Source organism: Chlorocebus sabaeus, chromosome 18 (genome assembly GCF_047675955.1).
Source record: "Chlorocebus sabaeus isolate Y175 chromosome 18, mChlSab1.0.hap1, whole genome shotgun sequence".
Lineage (NCBI taxonomy): Eukaryota > Metazoa > Chordata > Mammalia > Primates > Cercopithecidae > Chlorocebus > Chlorocebus sabaeus.
In genome coordinates this window covers 70,809,485-70,825,968 of record NC_132921.1, presented here as the reverse complement: position 1 = coordinate 70,825,968, position 16,484 = coordinate 70,809,485, and positions in this window count along the sequence as shown.

Sequence of the window (16,484 nt, the reverse complement as noted above, 5' to 3'; positions counted from 1 at the left end):
TGACCCAGCTTCTACAACGATCAATACGTGGCTGATCCTGTCTCCCCCACCCATAGTCCTTCATTGGAGCATATGAAAGCAAGTCCCAGACATCATATCATTTCCTAAGTAAAGAGTTAAGTGATTATTTCAAAGAATAGGTAATATGAACAGAAAGTACAAAATTCACAAGGTGGAAAGAAAAGTAAGAAGTAAGCCTTGCTGCTTCCTTTTCCTCCTCTGCAGAGGCATGACCAGTTTCTAACCAGTTCTTTTAACGAGGCACCTCTTTGTTCCAAACAAAGGAAATTTCTCCTAAGAAATCAGCATCTGAATTGACAGACTGAGCTATTGCTTTGGTGAGAATGGTGATTGATTGGATTAGACACCAAGCACATTGTAGAGCAATTCATATTTGTGAGTTAATTGATCCAGAGCTACCTAAAGATGGGTGTTACTCAAAACTCAGTTTTTAAAGCTTTACTTTGCACCACTCTTATCTGGGCCATGCATAGAATGTCAGAACGGGAAGGGATCTTAGCACCAATCTAGACAAGATCTGAGAGGCAAGAGGATTGAGGCCAGGGAGGTCAAGGTGGTGGCAGGGACAGGATTAGAACTTCTTCCATCCAGTGCCCTGTCCACTATGTTTGCTAAATTCTTGCAACAGCCTGTCCACATGGGATCACACATGCCCATCAGATGCATTATCATTACCTGTAATCAAGGGCAGATGCTGCATCTTCTTAAATTTGCCCTTGGAGAAGGAGTCCTTATGGTGCTTGACAGAGCAGTCAATAGTATTTTACATGCCAGAGCTGGCCATAGAAAATTCTTCCCAGGACTCAAGACATTCTTGAATAGACCCACTCCATAAGATGTTGCCAAGATCCCACAATGGACTTGTCAGGCCTCTGAGCCCAAGCTAAGCCATCATAACCCCTGTGACCTGCACATATACATCCAGATGGCCTAGAGCAACTGAAGAACCACAAAAGATGACATTCCACTATTGTGATTTGCTCCTGCCCCACCCCAACTAATCAATCGACCTTGTGACTTCCCCCCGCTGCTCCCGCTGCTCCCGCTGACAATGAGTCTCATGATCTCCCCACTCTGCACCTTGTGACCCCCGCCCCTGCCCTCAAGAGATAACCACCTTTAATTTTCCATTGCCTACCCAAATCCTATAAAACTGCCCTACCGCATCTCCCTTTGCTGACTCTCTTTTCGAGCTCAGCCCACTTGCCTCCAAGTGAAATAAACAACCTGTTGCTAACACAAAGCCTGTTGGTGGACTCTCTTCATAAGGACACATGTGACATTTGGTGCCAAAGACCTGGGACAGGAGGACTCCTTTGAGAGACTGGTCCCCTGTCCTTGCCCTCACTCCGTGAGAAGATCCACCTATGACCTTGGGTCCTCAGACTAACCAGCCCAATGAACATCTCACCAATTTCAAATCAGGTAAGCAGTCTTTTCACTGTCTTCCCCAGCCTCTCTTGCTATCTTTCAATCTCCCAGTCCTTCCAATTCCAATTTTTTTTTCCTCTCTAGTAGAGACAAAAGAGACACATTTTATCTGTGGACCCAAAACTCTGGCACCAGTCATGGACTCGGGAAGACAGTCTTCCCTTGGTGTTTAATCACTGCAGGGATGCCTGCCTGATTATTCACCCACATTTCAGAGGTGTCTGATCACCGCGGGGATGCCTGCCTTGATCCTTGACATTGGTGGCAAGTACCACCTTCCCTTTGTGGCAAGTACCACCTCCCCTGGGTGGCAAGTACCACCCCCTTTCTCCATGTCTCTACACTCTCTTTTTTCTAAACTTACCCTTTTACTATGGGCAACCTTCTGCCCTCCAGTCCTCCTTCTTCTTCCTTAGTCTGTGTTCTAAAATCTAAAAAAATTAAAACCTCTTCAACTCTCACCTGACCTAAAACCTAAGCATCTTATTTTCTTCTGCAACACCACTTGGCCCCAATACAAACTCGACAATGGTTCCAAATAGCAAGAAAATGGCACTTTTGATTTCTCCATCCTACAAGATCTAGATAATTTTGTCGAAAAATGGGCAAATGGTCTGAGGTGCCTAATGTCCAGTCATTCTTTTACACATTGGTCCCTCCCTAGTCTCTGTTTCCAGTGTGACTCATCCCAAATCTTTCGTCTTTCTCTCCTGTCTGTTCCTTCAGTCTCCACCCCAAGCTCTGAGTCCTCTGAATCCTCCTTTTCTACGAACCCATCTGACCTCTCCCCTCTTCCCCTGGCTGCTCCTCACCAGGCCGAGCCAGGTCCCAATTCTTCCTCAGCCTCTGCTCGGCCACCCTATAATCCTCCTATCACCTCCCCTCCTCACACCCGGTCTGGCTTACAGTTTTGTTCTGCAACTAGCCCTTCCCTACCTGCCCAACAATTTCCTCTTAGAGAGGTGGCTGGAGCTGAAGGCATAGTCAAGGTTAATGCTCCTTTTTCTTTAGCTGACCTCTCCCAAATCAGTTAGCATTTAGGCTCTTTTTCATCAAATATAAAAACTCAGCCCAGTTCATGGCCCGTTTGGCAACAACCCTTAGATGCTTTACTGCCCTAGACCCAGAGGTGCCGGAAGGCCGTCTTATTCTCAATATGCATTTTATTACCCAATCCTCTCCTGACATTAGAAAAAGCTCCAAAAATTAGATTCCGGCCCTCAACCCCCACAACAAGACTTAATTAACCTCGCTTTCAAGGTGTACAATAATAAAGAGGAGGCAGCCAAGTGGCAATATATTTCTGAGTTGCAGTTACTTGCCTCAGCTGTGAGAGAAACCCCAGCCACATCTCAAGCACACAAGAACTTCAAAACACCTGAACCACAGTGGCCAGGCATTCCTCCAGGACCTCCTCCCCCAGGATCTTGCTTCAAGTGCCAGAAATCTGGCCACTGGGCCAAGGAATGCCCACAGCCCAGGATTCCTCCTAAGCCATGTCCCATCTGTGTGGGATCCCACTGGAAATTAGTCCTGCCTGGCAGCCACTCCCAGAGCCCCTAGAGCTCTGGCCCAAGGCTCTCTGACTGACTCCTTCCCAGATCTGCTTGGCTTAGCAGCTAAAGACTGACACTGTCCGATCGCCTTGGAGGCCACCTAGATCATCACGGATGCCAAGCTTCAGGTAACTCTCACAGTGAAGGGTAAGTCCCTTTTTAATCAAAACAGGGGCCACCCACTCCACATTACCTTCTTTTCAAGGGCCTGTTTCCCTTGCCCCCATAACTGTTGTGGGTATTGATGGCCAGCCTTCTAAGCCTCTTAAAACTCCCAAACTTTGGTGCCAACTTGGACAACATTCTTTTATGTACTCCTTTTTAGTTATCCCCACCTCCTATTAGGTCAAGATGTTTTAACAAAATTATCCGCTATCCTGACTATTCCTGGACTACAGCCACATCTCATTGCTGCCCTCCTCCCCAACCCAAGCCTCCTTTGCATCTTCCTCTTGTATCCCCCAACCTTATCCAACATGTATGGGACACCTCTACTCCCTCCCTGGCAACCAATCACACACCCATTACTATCCCATTAAAACCTAATCACCCTTACCCCACTCAATGCCAGTAGCCCATCCCACAGCAGGCTTTAAGAGGACTAAAGCCTGTTATCACCTGCCTGCTAAAGCATGGGCTTCCAAAGCCTATAAGCTGTCCTTACAATTCCCTCATTTTACCTGTCCAAAAACCAGACAAGTCTTACAGGTTAGTTCAGCATCTGTGCCTTATCAATCAAATTGTTTTTGCCTATCCACCCTCTGGTGCCCAATCCGTACACTCTTTTATCCTCAATATCTTCCTCCGCAACTCACTATTCCATTCTTGATCTTAAAGATGCTTTTTTCAGTATTCCCCTGCACCCCTCGTCCCAGCCTCTCTTTGCTTTTACTTGGACTAACCCTGATACCCATCAGTCCCGGCAGCTTACCTGGGCTGTGCTGCTGCAAGGCTTCAGGGACAGCCCTCATTACTTCAGTCAAGCTCTTTCTCATGATTTACTTTCTTTCTACCCCTCTGCTTCTCACCTTATTCAATATATTGATGACCTTCTACTTTGTAGTCCCTCCTTTGAATCTTCTCAACAAGACACCCTTCTGCTCCTTCAACATTTATTCTCCAAGGAATATCATGTATCCCCCTCCAAAGCTTAAATTTCTTCTCTATCCATTACCTAAACACACATACTCCCCCTGCCGATTGTGTCTGGCTGATCCTCAAACCCTAACCCCTTCTACAAAGCAACAACTCCTTTCCTTCCTGGGCATGGTTGGATATTTTCACCTTTGGATACCTGGTTTTGCCATCCTAACAAAACCATTATATAAACTCACAAAGGAAAACCAAGCTGACCCCATAGATCCTAAATCCTTTCCCCACTCCTCTTTCTGTTCCTTAAAAGCAGCTCTAGAGACTGCTCCCATACTAGCTCTTCCTGACTCGTCCCAACCTCTTTCATTACACACAGCCAAAGTGCAGGGCTGTGCAGTCGGAATTCTTACACAAGGACCGGGACCACGTCCTGTAGTCTTTTTGTCTGAACAACTTGACTTTACTGTTTTAGGCTGGCCCTCATGTCTGTGTGCAGTGGCTGCTGCTGCTCTAATACTTTTAGAGGCCCTCAAAATCACAAACTATGCTCAACTCACTCTGTACAGTTCTCATAACTTTCAAAATCTATTTTCTTCCTCACACCTGAGGCATATACTTTCTGGCCCCCCACTCCCCACCCCCAGCTCCTTCAGTTGTACTCACTCTTTGTTGAGTCTCCCACAGTTACCATTGTTCCTGGCCCGGACTTCAATCCAGCCTCCCACATTATTCCTGATACCACACCTGACCTCCATGACTGTATCTCTCTGATCCACCTGACATTCACTCCATTTTCCCATATTTCCTTCTTTCCTGGTCCTCGCCCTGATCACACTTGGTTTATTGATGGCAGTTCCACCAGGCCTAATCACTACTCACCAGCAAAGGCAGCCTATGCTATAGTATCTTCCACATCTATCATTGAGGCTACCACTCTGCCCCACTCCATCACCTCTCAGCAAGCCGAACTCATTGTCTTAACTCGAGCCTCACTCTTGCAAAGGACTACGTGTCAATATTTATACTGACTCTAAATATGCCTTCATATCCTGCACCGCCATGCTGTTATATGGACTGAAAGAGGTTTCCCCACTATGCAAGGGTCCTCCATCATTAATACCTCTTTAATAAAAACTCTTCTCAAGGCCACTTTATTTCCAAAGGAAGCTGGAGTCATTCACTGCAAAGGCCATCAAAGGGCCTCAGACCCCACTGCTCAAGGTAACATTTATGCTGATAAGACAGCTAAAGAAGCAGCCATTATTCCTATTTCTGTCCTCATGGCCAGTTTTTCTCCTTCCCATCAGTCACTCCTACTTACTCTCCCACTGAACTTTCCATCTATCAATCCCTCCCTACTCAAGGCAAATAGTTCTTGGACCAAGGAAAATTCCTCCTTCCAGCCTCACAGGCTCATTCCATTCTATCGTCCTTTCATAACCTGTTCCATGTGGGTTACAAGCCACTAGCCCGCCTCTTAGAACCTCCCATTTCCTTTAAGACATTTGTCCTGCATTTCACTCCATCCTTGGCTACCTTCTCCTTGTTCTTCGGACTCTCCCTTCCAGCCCCTCTTCTTGTTTACTTATACCCAACCCCTGAATAACAATGAAAGGTTGCTTGTAGACACTATGCACTTTCTCATATACTTTAAAAATCGAACCTCCCCCTCTGCCCAGTTGCCCCATCAATCCCCCTTACAACCTCTAACGACTGCTGGCCTCACTGGATCCCTGAGTCTGGGTGTAAGACATCTCTTTTGGTGCTCCCTCTCATCTTTTCACTTTACATTTCCAGTTTTGCCTTACACAAGGCCTCTCCTCCATGGCTCCTCCACCTACATGTGTCTACCTACTAAATGGACAGGCACATGTCACTAGTTTTCCTTACCCCTAAAAATCAATTTGCAAATGGGACCGAACAGCTTCTTGTTCCCCTCATGTCACCAACACTTCACTACTCTTTTGTTTTGTTTTGTTTTTATTAATATAAGAAGACAGGAATAGGCCTTGACTTACTGCTGAAAAAGGAGGACTATGCATATTTCTAAATGAAGAGTGTTGTTTTTACCTAAATCAATCTGGCCTGGTATAAGACAACATAAAAAAACTTGAGGATAGAGCCCAGAAGCTCGCCAACCAAGCAAATAATTACACTGAACTCCCTTGGGCACTCTCTAATTGGATGTCCTGAGTCCTCCCAATTCTTAGTCCTTTAATACCTGTTTTTCTCTTTCTTGTTGGATATGAGTTCTAAATTTCTTTTCAAGGAATTAATATATCAGTATGTTCAATTCTTTGCCTTCTACTTTTAAACTTAACTTCCTTATAAAGCAACCTTTTTTGATTGCTACAAAACCACATCCAGGCCGTCACCAATCATTCTATATGACAAAAGCGCCTTCTAATAACCCCACAACGTCACCCCTTCCCCCAAAATCTTTCTTCAGTTTAATCTCTCCCACTCTAGGTTCCCACGCTGCCCCTAATCCCACTTGAAGCAGCCCTGAGAAACGTCACCAATTATCTCTCCCTACCACCTCCCAAAAATTTTCACTGCCCCAACACTTCACCACTATTTTGTTTTCTTTTTCTTATTAATGTAAGAAGACAGGAATGTCAGGCCTCTGAGCCCAAGATAAGCCATCATAACCCCTGTGACCTGCACGTATACATCCGGATGGCCTGGAGCGACTGAAGAACCACAAAAGATGACATTCCACTATTTTGATTTGTTCCTGCCCCACCCCAACTAATCAATTTACCTTGTGACATTCCCCCCACCACCCCCACCCCCGCCCCAGACAATGAGTCTCATGATCTACCCACTCTTCACCTTGTGATCCCCGTCCCTGCCCTCAAGAGATAACCACCTTTCATTTTCCATTACCTACCCAAATCCCATAAAACTGCTCCACTCCTATCTCCCTTCGCTGACTCTCTTTTCGGGCTCAGCCCACTTGCACCCAAGTGAAATAAACAGCCTTGTTGCTCACATAAAGCCTGTTGGTGGACTCTCTTCACATGGACGCATGTGACAGGACTCTGCTCTAAGCCGCTCACTGGGGGCAGGCTGCCTTCCACTCAGGAGGCATTTGTGCAGCGCTGCAGTTTATAAGGCGCCTTCACATCCAACAGTTCATGTGTTCCTCCTCCTTTAGGGTGAATATTTATAACCCTCATTGTGCATAAAATAAATGAGATTCAGGCATCCCAAGTGACCAGCCCAAGGACCTGCAGTCACTAGGAGCAGAGCTAGGACTTAAATGATGGTCTGGCCCCGAGCCCAGAGCTCCTCCTCACAGAATAACTGGTCAAGTATAAACCGGGTAAATGTCCCTATTTAATGTGAATATTTAAAACTGGACCACTCTTTCGGAAGCTCATAAGCACAGTATGTGTTTGTCCTGATACCAATTTTAATTTAGTAGTTTTAGAAAGGGCATTTCAGGCAGAGGGGATAAGCCGGGTATGTGTGGAGTTACAAGCAGTTTACATATCTGGAGCATGAAATGGGAGTCAGGCAGGGGTGGGAGAGAAGCTCAAGGGTGACCGGGATCCAGGGGTTTGCATATCCTGAGAAGAGCTTGGATTTTATACGCTTGGGAGGAGATGAGAAGTGACTGAGGATTACTTTTAAGCGAGGAATAATATGACAATACTTGCATTTTACAAAGGTCACTGGGGTAACTGTGAGGACGATGGATGGAAAGTGCCAAGCACAGAGGCAGAAGGACTCGCTAGGTGGCTGTGCATGAGTCAGGGAGCCATGGGGAGAAAGTGGGGTATGAGGGAAGGGAGCGAAGGGAACCCTGGCCCAAGGTCTCTGCCTACCAGAGAGTCCATAGGAAAGACAGATTTATGTACATCTACACCTAATCTTACAGTGCTCATTAGCAGATGAAGCATTGCTTTTTGGTCTAATTTTTTTATTGAAAAAAAAAATGTTAAGAGATAATGAACACACAACAAAATGCACAGGTATTAAGTGTGCAGCCCAGTGGATTTTGACAATTGTGGAACCTGTGTAACCACCAGGATGTGACACATTAAAGTGCTTTTGGCTGACAGCTAACTCCAGGTAGGGACACTACGAGAAGGGAACAACTTTTTCTTTTCTTTTTTTTTTTTTGCCATGTACCTAAGGCCCAATGCTATGGAACAATGCCAGCATTTCACCTTCTGATATCTTCATCTTCTCCAGTCTCTGGAGTGACCCTGGAGAAATTATGAAAGAAGAAAGGGCAGGAATAAAGATGGACTGAACACCAGTGTGAACTGTATGCCAGTGGTTATGACTACCGTGGCCATAACCTCCCAGCCTCGTAGCCAGACAATGACATGGGAACAAATGGCTTCATTCTGTGGGTGGAGAAGGTGAGCCTCGGAGGTCATTTGTGTTGTCAGGCAAAGCCAAAAAAGTGACTTACTGACCACCAAGAACGAACAGCTAGAGCTCAAACTACAATGGACATTTCTTAGAAACTCCTAATTCCAATGTGTTCATTCCAGGCAAGGATGTTGGACATAATGACAGAATAGCATTGGCCACATCCAATGAGAACAGCCATCAGGACAGAGGCCAGCCCTGTGGCTGGAGCTTGGTCAGGTCAACAGAGGCCAGAGGGAGAGAGCAGCACACAGTTCTCAGGAACACCACTGTGCTCTGGGAGGCTCAAGGGACAGACAGTGCCTCCACAGGAGGCCTGAATCCAGGGCTCTTGAGGGCCTGGGGCTCCCCAAGTGAAGGTCCTTGGGTGCAAGACTGGGGTAACACTGATGCCCTCTCGGCTGCAGCTGCCACTGAAACACGCTTTGGGAGCAGATGTTTGAAGCCACAGGAGTGTGATCTGTGCCATTGTAGGCATGATGTGTCAAAAATGTGTTTTGAAAGGCCCATATTTCTTGAAAGCCCTGTGAGATGGTTCCGTAGAGATGCAGGGTCATCTTCACTTGAGTTATACCAAAGTGCTCAGAGTTTCTGTTTGTTTTTTTTTATTTTGATGACAGATTTGCTATTTAAAAACTGACACAGAATGGCCGGGCACAGCGGCTCATGCCTGTAATCTCAGCACTTTGGGAGGCCAAGGCAGGCAGATCACAAGGTCAGGAGTTCGAGACCAGCCTGGCCAACATGGCAAAACCCCGTCTCTACTAAAAATACAAAAATTAGCCAGGCGTGGTGGCAGGCACCTGTAGTCCCAGCTACAGGGGAGGCTGAGGCAGGAGAATCACTTGAACCTGGGAGGCAGAAGTTGCAGTGAGCTGAGATTACACCACTGCACTCCAGCCTGAGCAACAGAGTGAGACTCCATAAAAAAAAAAACAAAAAACAAACAAACAAACAAAAGGCCACAGAACAAATACAACTGTGTTATGCTTCATGCTTTTTGGTGGTTCATTTCATGTTCTTTTGACAGTTCCAGTATGTTTCTGCTATTGAAAAATTGTGTTTGGCTTGCTGCTAGAACTCACCAAGGGCCTGCTGGATGGGCAAGAAAAGCCCAGGGCAGGGGTCAGGCGGGCTCCCAGGAAGGCGGTGGACTTGAAGGTTTCCTTAGACTCTGCAGCGGGTTTCTGTGCCGGATGACATTCTTTCAGTAAGGCTGGCAGCAAATTGAACTTCACTATGGTGATGATAGCTTTCCAGAGGTTTGGGTACCTTGCAAGGAAATCCTATAAAGTTCTAATAATACTATGAGAATGCTCACAATATATTGTCAAGTTAAAAAAAAAAGTAAGTTACAATGTGGCAATGCAGTTAGATCCACTTTTGGAAGAAAGAGTATATAGTCACCTTTGTATACAGATTAAAAAAAAAAAAAAAAAGGCTAAGGAAGGCCAGATGCAGTGGTTCACACCTGTAATCCCAGCACTTTGGAAAGCCCAGGTGGGCAGATCACTTCAGGAGTGATCTGGAGGAGCTCAAGACCAGCCCGGGCAACATGGTGAAATCCTGTCTCTACAAAAAATACAAAAAATCACCTGTAGTCGCAGCTGCCTGTGAGGCTGAGGTGGGAGGATCACTTGAGTTCAAGGGGGTGGAGGTTACAATGAGTCGAGATTGCGCCACTGCCCTTCAGCCTGGGTGACAGAAAGACCCTGTCTCAAAAAAAAACAAAAAAGGGCTAGAGAAATATTATAGTACTTAGGTTTTAAGGCTGTAATGAACTAACAGAGACTCACTGAAAATCCTCAAGAATGGAGAGGCTCATTGAGGGGAAACACCTGCACAATGATAAGGAAAAGCCACAAATAGTCAGGACTAAGGATTACTCTGGAACCGAGGCAGGTCTAGAGGCCTCAGAAGGAGCCTGTGTGATGGCTTTGCTCTGCCCTGTGGCTGACCAGCTCCCTCGCCTCTTTTCTGGATTGTTTCTCTTGCTTGCAGTTTCTACTTAGATTTTCTTCCCTTCACAATTTTGGCCTGCACAGGACCTGGCAGGGCCACCTCGGCCCTCCCAGTGCAACTGGAATCTTTCAGCTGAGTTCCTGCTGCTGGTCTCATCATTCTCCCAGGGGCTTCTGGTTCCAACACCCACAAGGGAATATCCATGGCCCACCTGTGTTTGTGCCCAGCCTCATGAGCAGCCCAGGCTATGGGCTCTCTTGGGACACCTGTGCTCCCAGCCCAATTAGCCAGGCAGTGTGGGTTACTTGGTCTTAGCCTGGCAGTGCCGGTGGCCTGGATGCGGGGGTGGAGCACCTTAAAGGAAAGAGCTGGCAGTGTCCCCACCGTGAGTAATAAAGATAAGAAACACAACGAAAACCTGAATGGTAGAAGAGGATGCAGTTCCACGCTGGTGAACAGGGGCGCCCCACCTTGTACAGCCAGAGGCTGTCTGTGCCTGGCCCAGAGCAGAGCCTGCCCCGCCTGCTAGGCCTGCCTGCTCACTGCTCCTGGTTCCCGGCAGAAATATCTGGATTTGCCAAATGATTAAATCATGGGTGGTTGTTTTTCAGTCCATCTTACAGACCCTTATCATGGGGAGAATCAAGCATTAAATGAAAATAGTTTTCTCCTTTCCCCACCTTCAGTAGAAGTTTTTCTTTTTATTTGGAAATCAAAGAGAGGGCCAGGTGCAGTGGCTCATGCCTGTAATCCTAGCACTTTGGGAGGCCAAAGCGGGTGGATTGCCTGAGCTCAGGAGTTCAAGACCAGCCTAGGCAATAATGCAAACCCCGTCTCTAATAAAAATATAAAAATATCAGCCAGGCATGGTAGCAGACACCGGTAATCCCAGCTGTTCGGGAGGCTGAGGCACTTGAATTGCTTGAACCTGGGAGGCAGAGGTTGCAGTGAGTCGAGATCATGCCACGGCAGTCCAGCTGCTTTGGTGACAGGGCGAGACTCTGTTTCTTTAAAAAAAAAAAAAAAAAAAAGAGCATTCAAAGAGAGGACAAGGAGAGTCTCAGATAAAGGCAGGGACATCAGGAGCTCCTTGGGGGTGCGAAGGGCCCTCCTGCACGGACACTCCTCCATCCGCCAGAGAAGGCAGCAGCTCTGCTGTCTGAATTTTGTCTTCAGAATGGCTGAACACCTGCACTGCTTGAATTTCATTCAAGATTCCTAGTCAGTAGGAATGTGTTCTTTCGAGAGGTCAGATTAATTTCTGGAGCCTCAGAGCATGAACACGCCTGGCACCCTGCCACTGGCCCCAGGGGTGGCCGGCGTGGCGGTGCTCTGGGCGCTGTTGGAATGAGCTCTTTTGTCCTACAGTCTGTGCTTGTGTAGAATGGGTCCTCAGAGGAAATCTGGTGTGTCTGTTCAGTACAGTCACAAAAGGGAGACTTGTAAACACTCTGATAGACAAGTTCGCTTTAATAAATTAACAGTCACGTTTAGATGATTACATGGCTGAGGCTCCCTCCTCCTCATCCGGGGAGTGCTGGCCCTGCCGAACCTATCGGACTCTGTATAACTGGCAACTGCAAGGAAATTCCAAGTCGGGAATGTAATGGAGGCCCTGTGATTGGGGGCAGGAGGCATGGGGGACAGAGGAAAGCCGTGCAGAGCAGCCGTTTCACACTTTAGAAACGTGGCAACAGATGAGAGCCGTTTGTTAGTGTGTTTTATGTGATTAAAATACACTCTTCAAAACTATTCTCATGTAATTTAAAAACCAAGGCTTCAAGTTCCTTGCTGGTATTCTTATTGGTTCTGACTAGTTTAAGGAAGCTGGAATGCAGCTGTTTGAATGCTATGAACTGAATTTGCACTCTTGAACTCCTCCATAAGGAAACAGAAGGAAATTCCACAGTAGGAGAAGGCACAAACTATAGGATTATCTGTCCTGAAATTTTCCTGCTCCAACCTAAGCCCCTCTGTGGAAACTATTTGGTAGAGTTTGAGAACTGAATCTGTCGTTGTCCATCCAAAACGTGATAGATCAGCAGCAGTGCGAGTTTCCAGTTAGGGCAACAGCGTTTTGTTCCCATAGCGGGCTAACATTTCCATTAGAAACTGTGAGTATCTAGACCTTCATATGAACCCATTTTCTGGGCACTGATAACCAAGGTGCTGCCAAATTGTGAGGACCTTTCTTTCAGAAGTCTCCTCCTCTTTTTTTTTTTTTTTCTGAGATAGTCTAACTCTGTCGCCCAGGCTGGAGTGCAGTACATGATCTTGACTCACTGCAACCTCCACCTCTCAGGTTCAAGTGATTCTCAAGCCTCACCCTCCCGAGAGGAGCTGGGATTACAGGTCCCGGAGCCACCACGCCCCGCTAATTTTTGTATTTTTAGTAGAAACGGGATTTTGCCATGTCGGCCAGGCTGGGCTCGAACTCCTGGCCTCAAGTCATCCATCTGCCTCAGCCTCCCAAAGTGCTGGCATTACAGGTGTGAGCCACTGTGCCCGGCCAAGAAGTCTCTTTCTCTTTGAAGGGCCTCCCCAGCAGCATTAGGGGCCTCTCCTTCCAGCTCCCATGGAATCTCTATCCTGGCCCTGCACACAGCTGTCCTGGTTTTCAATGCCATTTTCTCCCATTTAACCTGATCTTTTATTAAGAAAAAAGTTTCAAGATAAAAGTGTCTTTTTAGTTTAAACCTTTACTTTTTGAAAGGGTAGTACATTCTCATGGCTCAAAATTCAAAGCTACAGGCCAGATGCAGTGGCTCATGCCTATAATCCCAGCACTTTGGGAGGCCGAGGCGGGCAGATCACTTGAGGTCAGGGGTTTGAGACCAGCCTGGCCAACATGGTGAAATCCCGTCTCTACTAAAAATACAAAAATTATCCGGGCGCAGTGGCATGTGCCCGTAATCCCAGTTACTGGGGAGGAGGAGGCAGGGGAATCACTTGAATCCAGGAGGTGGAGGCTGCAGTGAGCCAAGATTGCACCACTGCACGCCAGCTTGGGTGACAAAGCGAGACTCCATCTCGAAAAAATTAAAAAAAAATCAAAGCTACAAAAGGCTGCACGGTGCAAAGTCTCTTCCTACGCCTGTCTCTCAGCCCATTTTCCCTCCCTGGAGGCAGCCAGTGTTTTTATTTTCTTGTGAATTCTTCCAGGTATCTTACTTGCATACAAGCAAATATGCACACATTTTTTTCTCTTTTTCTTGTTTTAAACAAATGCCAGACTATATGTGTACATACTTCTGAAGCTTATATTTTTTCTGTTAACAGTATTTCTTAGAGACAATTTCTATCAGTCCATCATATTCCATTATAAGAATGTATATAATTTTATTAGCTACCGTGGTTGGACATTAGGTCCAAAATTTTGCAGTGGCCGGGAGTGGTGCCTCACGCCTGTAACCTTAGTACTTCGGGAGGCCGACGCGGGTGGATTACCTAAGGTCGGGCATTTGAGACCAGTCTGGCCAACGTGGTGAAACCCCGTCTCTACTAAAAATACAAAAAAATTCTAGCCAGGTGTGGTGGCACATGCCTGTAATCCCAGGAGGCTGAGGCAGGAGAATCGCTTGAACCCGGGAGGTGGAGGTTGCAGTGAGCCAAGATCATGCCACCGCACTCCAGCCTGAGTGACAAGAGCGAAATTCCATCTCAAAAAAAAAAAAAAAAAAAAAAAAAACCACGAAATTTTGCCATGACGATGCTGCAGTGGATCATTTCTCACAGTGTAAAATGAATCTACAGGATCAGCTCCTAGACTTGAAACAGGTCAGTGGATAAGTGCCAAGGCGCCCCTCTCCCCACAGAGGCTGTGGAAAATTACATTCCCATGAACACTGGGACCGATTCCCACAACCTCCCCTAGGTTAGGCGTTATTTGATGATTGCCAATTTGACAGATGAGAAATGTTGATCATTGTCAGTTTGATAGATGAAAAATGGTATCTTCATTTTTTTATTTTGTGTCCCTATTCTAATTTGGAGTTCTCACATTTTGAGAAAAGTGGAGAATCTTCTTATGTGTTTAATGGCCATCGGCATTTCCTGGTCTGTGACTAGTCTATTTTTATAAATCAGGTTGTTCTTTATCTTACTGACTTATCAAGAATATATTGTACAAGTTCTCATTTGTCATTTGCATTGTTTAGGGTGTGTTTTTCATTCCCAAATTAAAATTTTAGTTTTATAGTCAACTGTATCAATCTCCTCTAAAAGCCAATAAATGGTTTTAGATTTTTTAAAATTGTAATTCGAAAGGCCTTTCCCACATAGAGACTAAAAAAATTTTCTCTTTTTTGGGTATTTTGTAGTTTAATATTTTTGCATTTAAATCTTTGATTGATACGAGATTTATGTTGGTACAAAGTGTGAGGTATGATTCCAGCTTTATTCTCTTTCAAGTGGTTACCCAGTTGTTCCCACATTTATGTAATTACATTTTCCACTTGTATGCAGGACCACTTTTATCTTATACCTCATGTTTTATGAATTCAGAACTATTTCTAGACTTACCTCTACCATAAATATGGCTGTTCATATGAATTACTATAGCATTTATAGCATGTTTTAATATCCCTCTCCTGATTTTAAATGCATTTTGTAAGCAATTTATTATTAGTTGGTGTTCTTTTGGATGCAACAACAGAAATAGATTCTTAAGCAAGAAAACACATTTAATTGGAAGATTGGTGGGGGAAATCTAAGAATCAAATTGGGGAGGACAAACAGAAGCTCAGCTCCAGAGAATCTGTTGGTAGAACACTTCTCCAGAATGGTGTCATTAAGTGACTGGGCTCCTGGGTAACTGTCTTCAAGTTACACATTCTTGAGACAGAGATGAGCTGTTTTGGCTTAGGTCAAGTGAATGTCTTGATCCCAGCTGTGTTGGGATGCAGGGTTGTTACAGCATAGAAGAGGTCACTGAGAGGTCACAGTGAGAAGGAAGTTGCTCCAGCTAATGTCTACTACACACTTGGATTCTTGCCACCCTTCTCTGAATTTCTGACGCTGCTAATATATAATATGTTAATGTTGAAAAGTAAATGTTCAGATGTCCCTAGCATTTCAGCAGGCTACATAGATGGGAAAAGTTCCAGATAAAAAATAATAAGAAATGCTGACAAAATATAACCAAATTTTGTAAATATATATATATATATATAGGGTCTTGCTCTATTGCCCAGGATGCAGTGCAGTGGCATCATCATAGCTCACTGCAGCCTCAAATACCTGGAATCAAGCAGTCTTCCCACCTTAGCCTCCTGAATAGCTAGGACTACAAGGCATGTGCAACCATACCTGGTTAATTTTATTTTTTCTAGAGATGGTGTCTCATTATGTTGTCCAGACTAGTCTTAAACTCACGGACTCAAGTGATCCTCATGCCTCACTCTCCAAAAGTGCTGGGACTACAGGCATGGCATGAGCCATCTCACCCAGCCCCAAACCTTTTTCTTTTCTTTAAAATATGAAGCTGGGCTTGTAAATAATTAAGGAAATTCCCCAGATTAAGAAAAGAAAGAAGTCTAATGCCAAAGCTGAAAGTCAGAATGACACTCTTATGAGGCATTGGCCTGTGGAAGGCAGAGATTGTTGTTTAGAAGCCTTCTCTCATCTCCCATGGAGCTGAGACTCTTGATAAAAGGGTGGACTGGAAAAAATTCTCTTTCTGACAATAGTAGAACAAATGACAAATAACTGTGTTGGTCTGGCCCTGAATAGGTCTGGCCCTGAATAGGGCAAATGTCTCCCTAAAAGTTCATGATCATGAAAGTTCATGCCGTCATGCTATTCTGGAGTTCAAAAATGTATCCTACCAATTTATACTGACTCCTATAAACTGAGAAATTAACATCAAGGGTTTCTGGGCTAGTAACCCCCTGGAACAGCTGTAGAAGCAAATAAAAATCCTCCTAAAAACTATATATCCACAGCCAAAGTCCCCTAGAAATCACCCAGACAAAGCCCCGCTGAGCACGAGCTTACACTCCAAAAGTATAAAACGTGTGGAAATAGGCCACCATA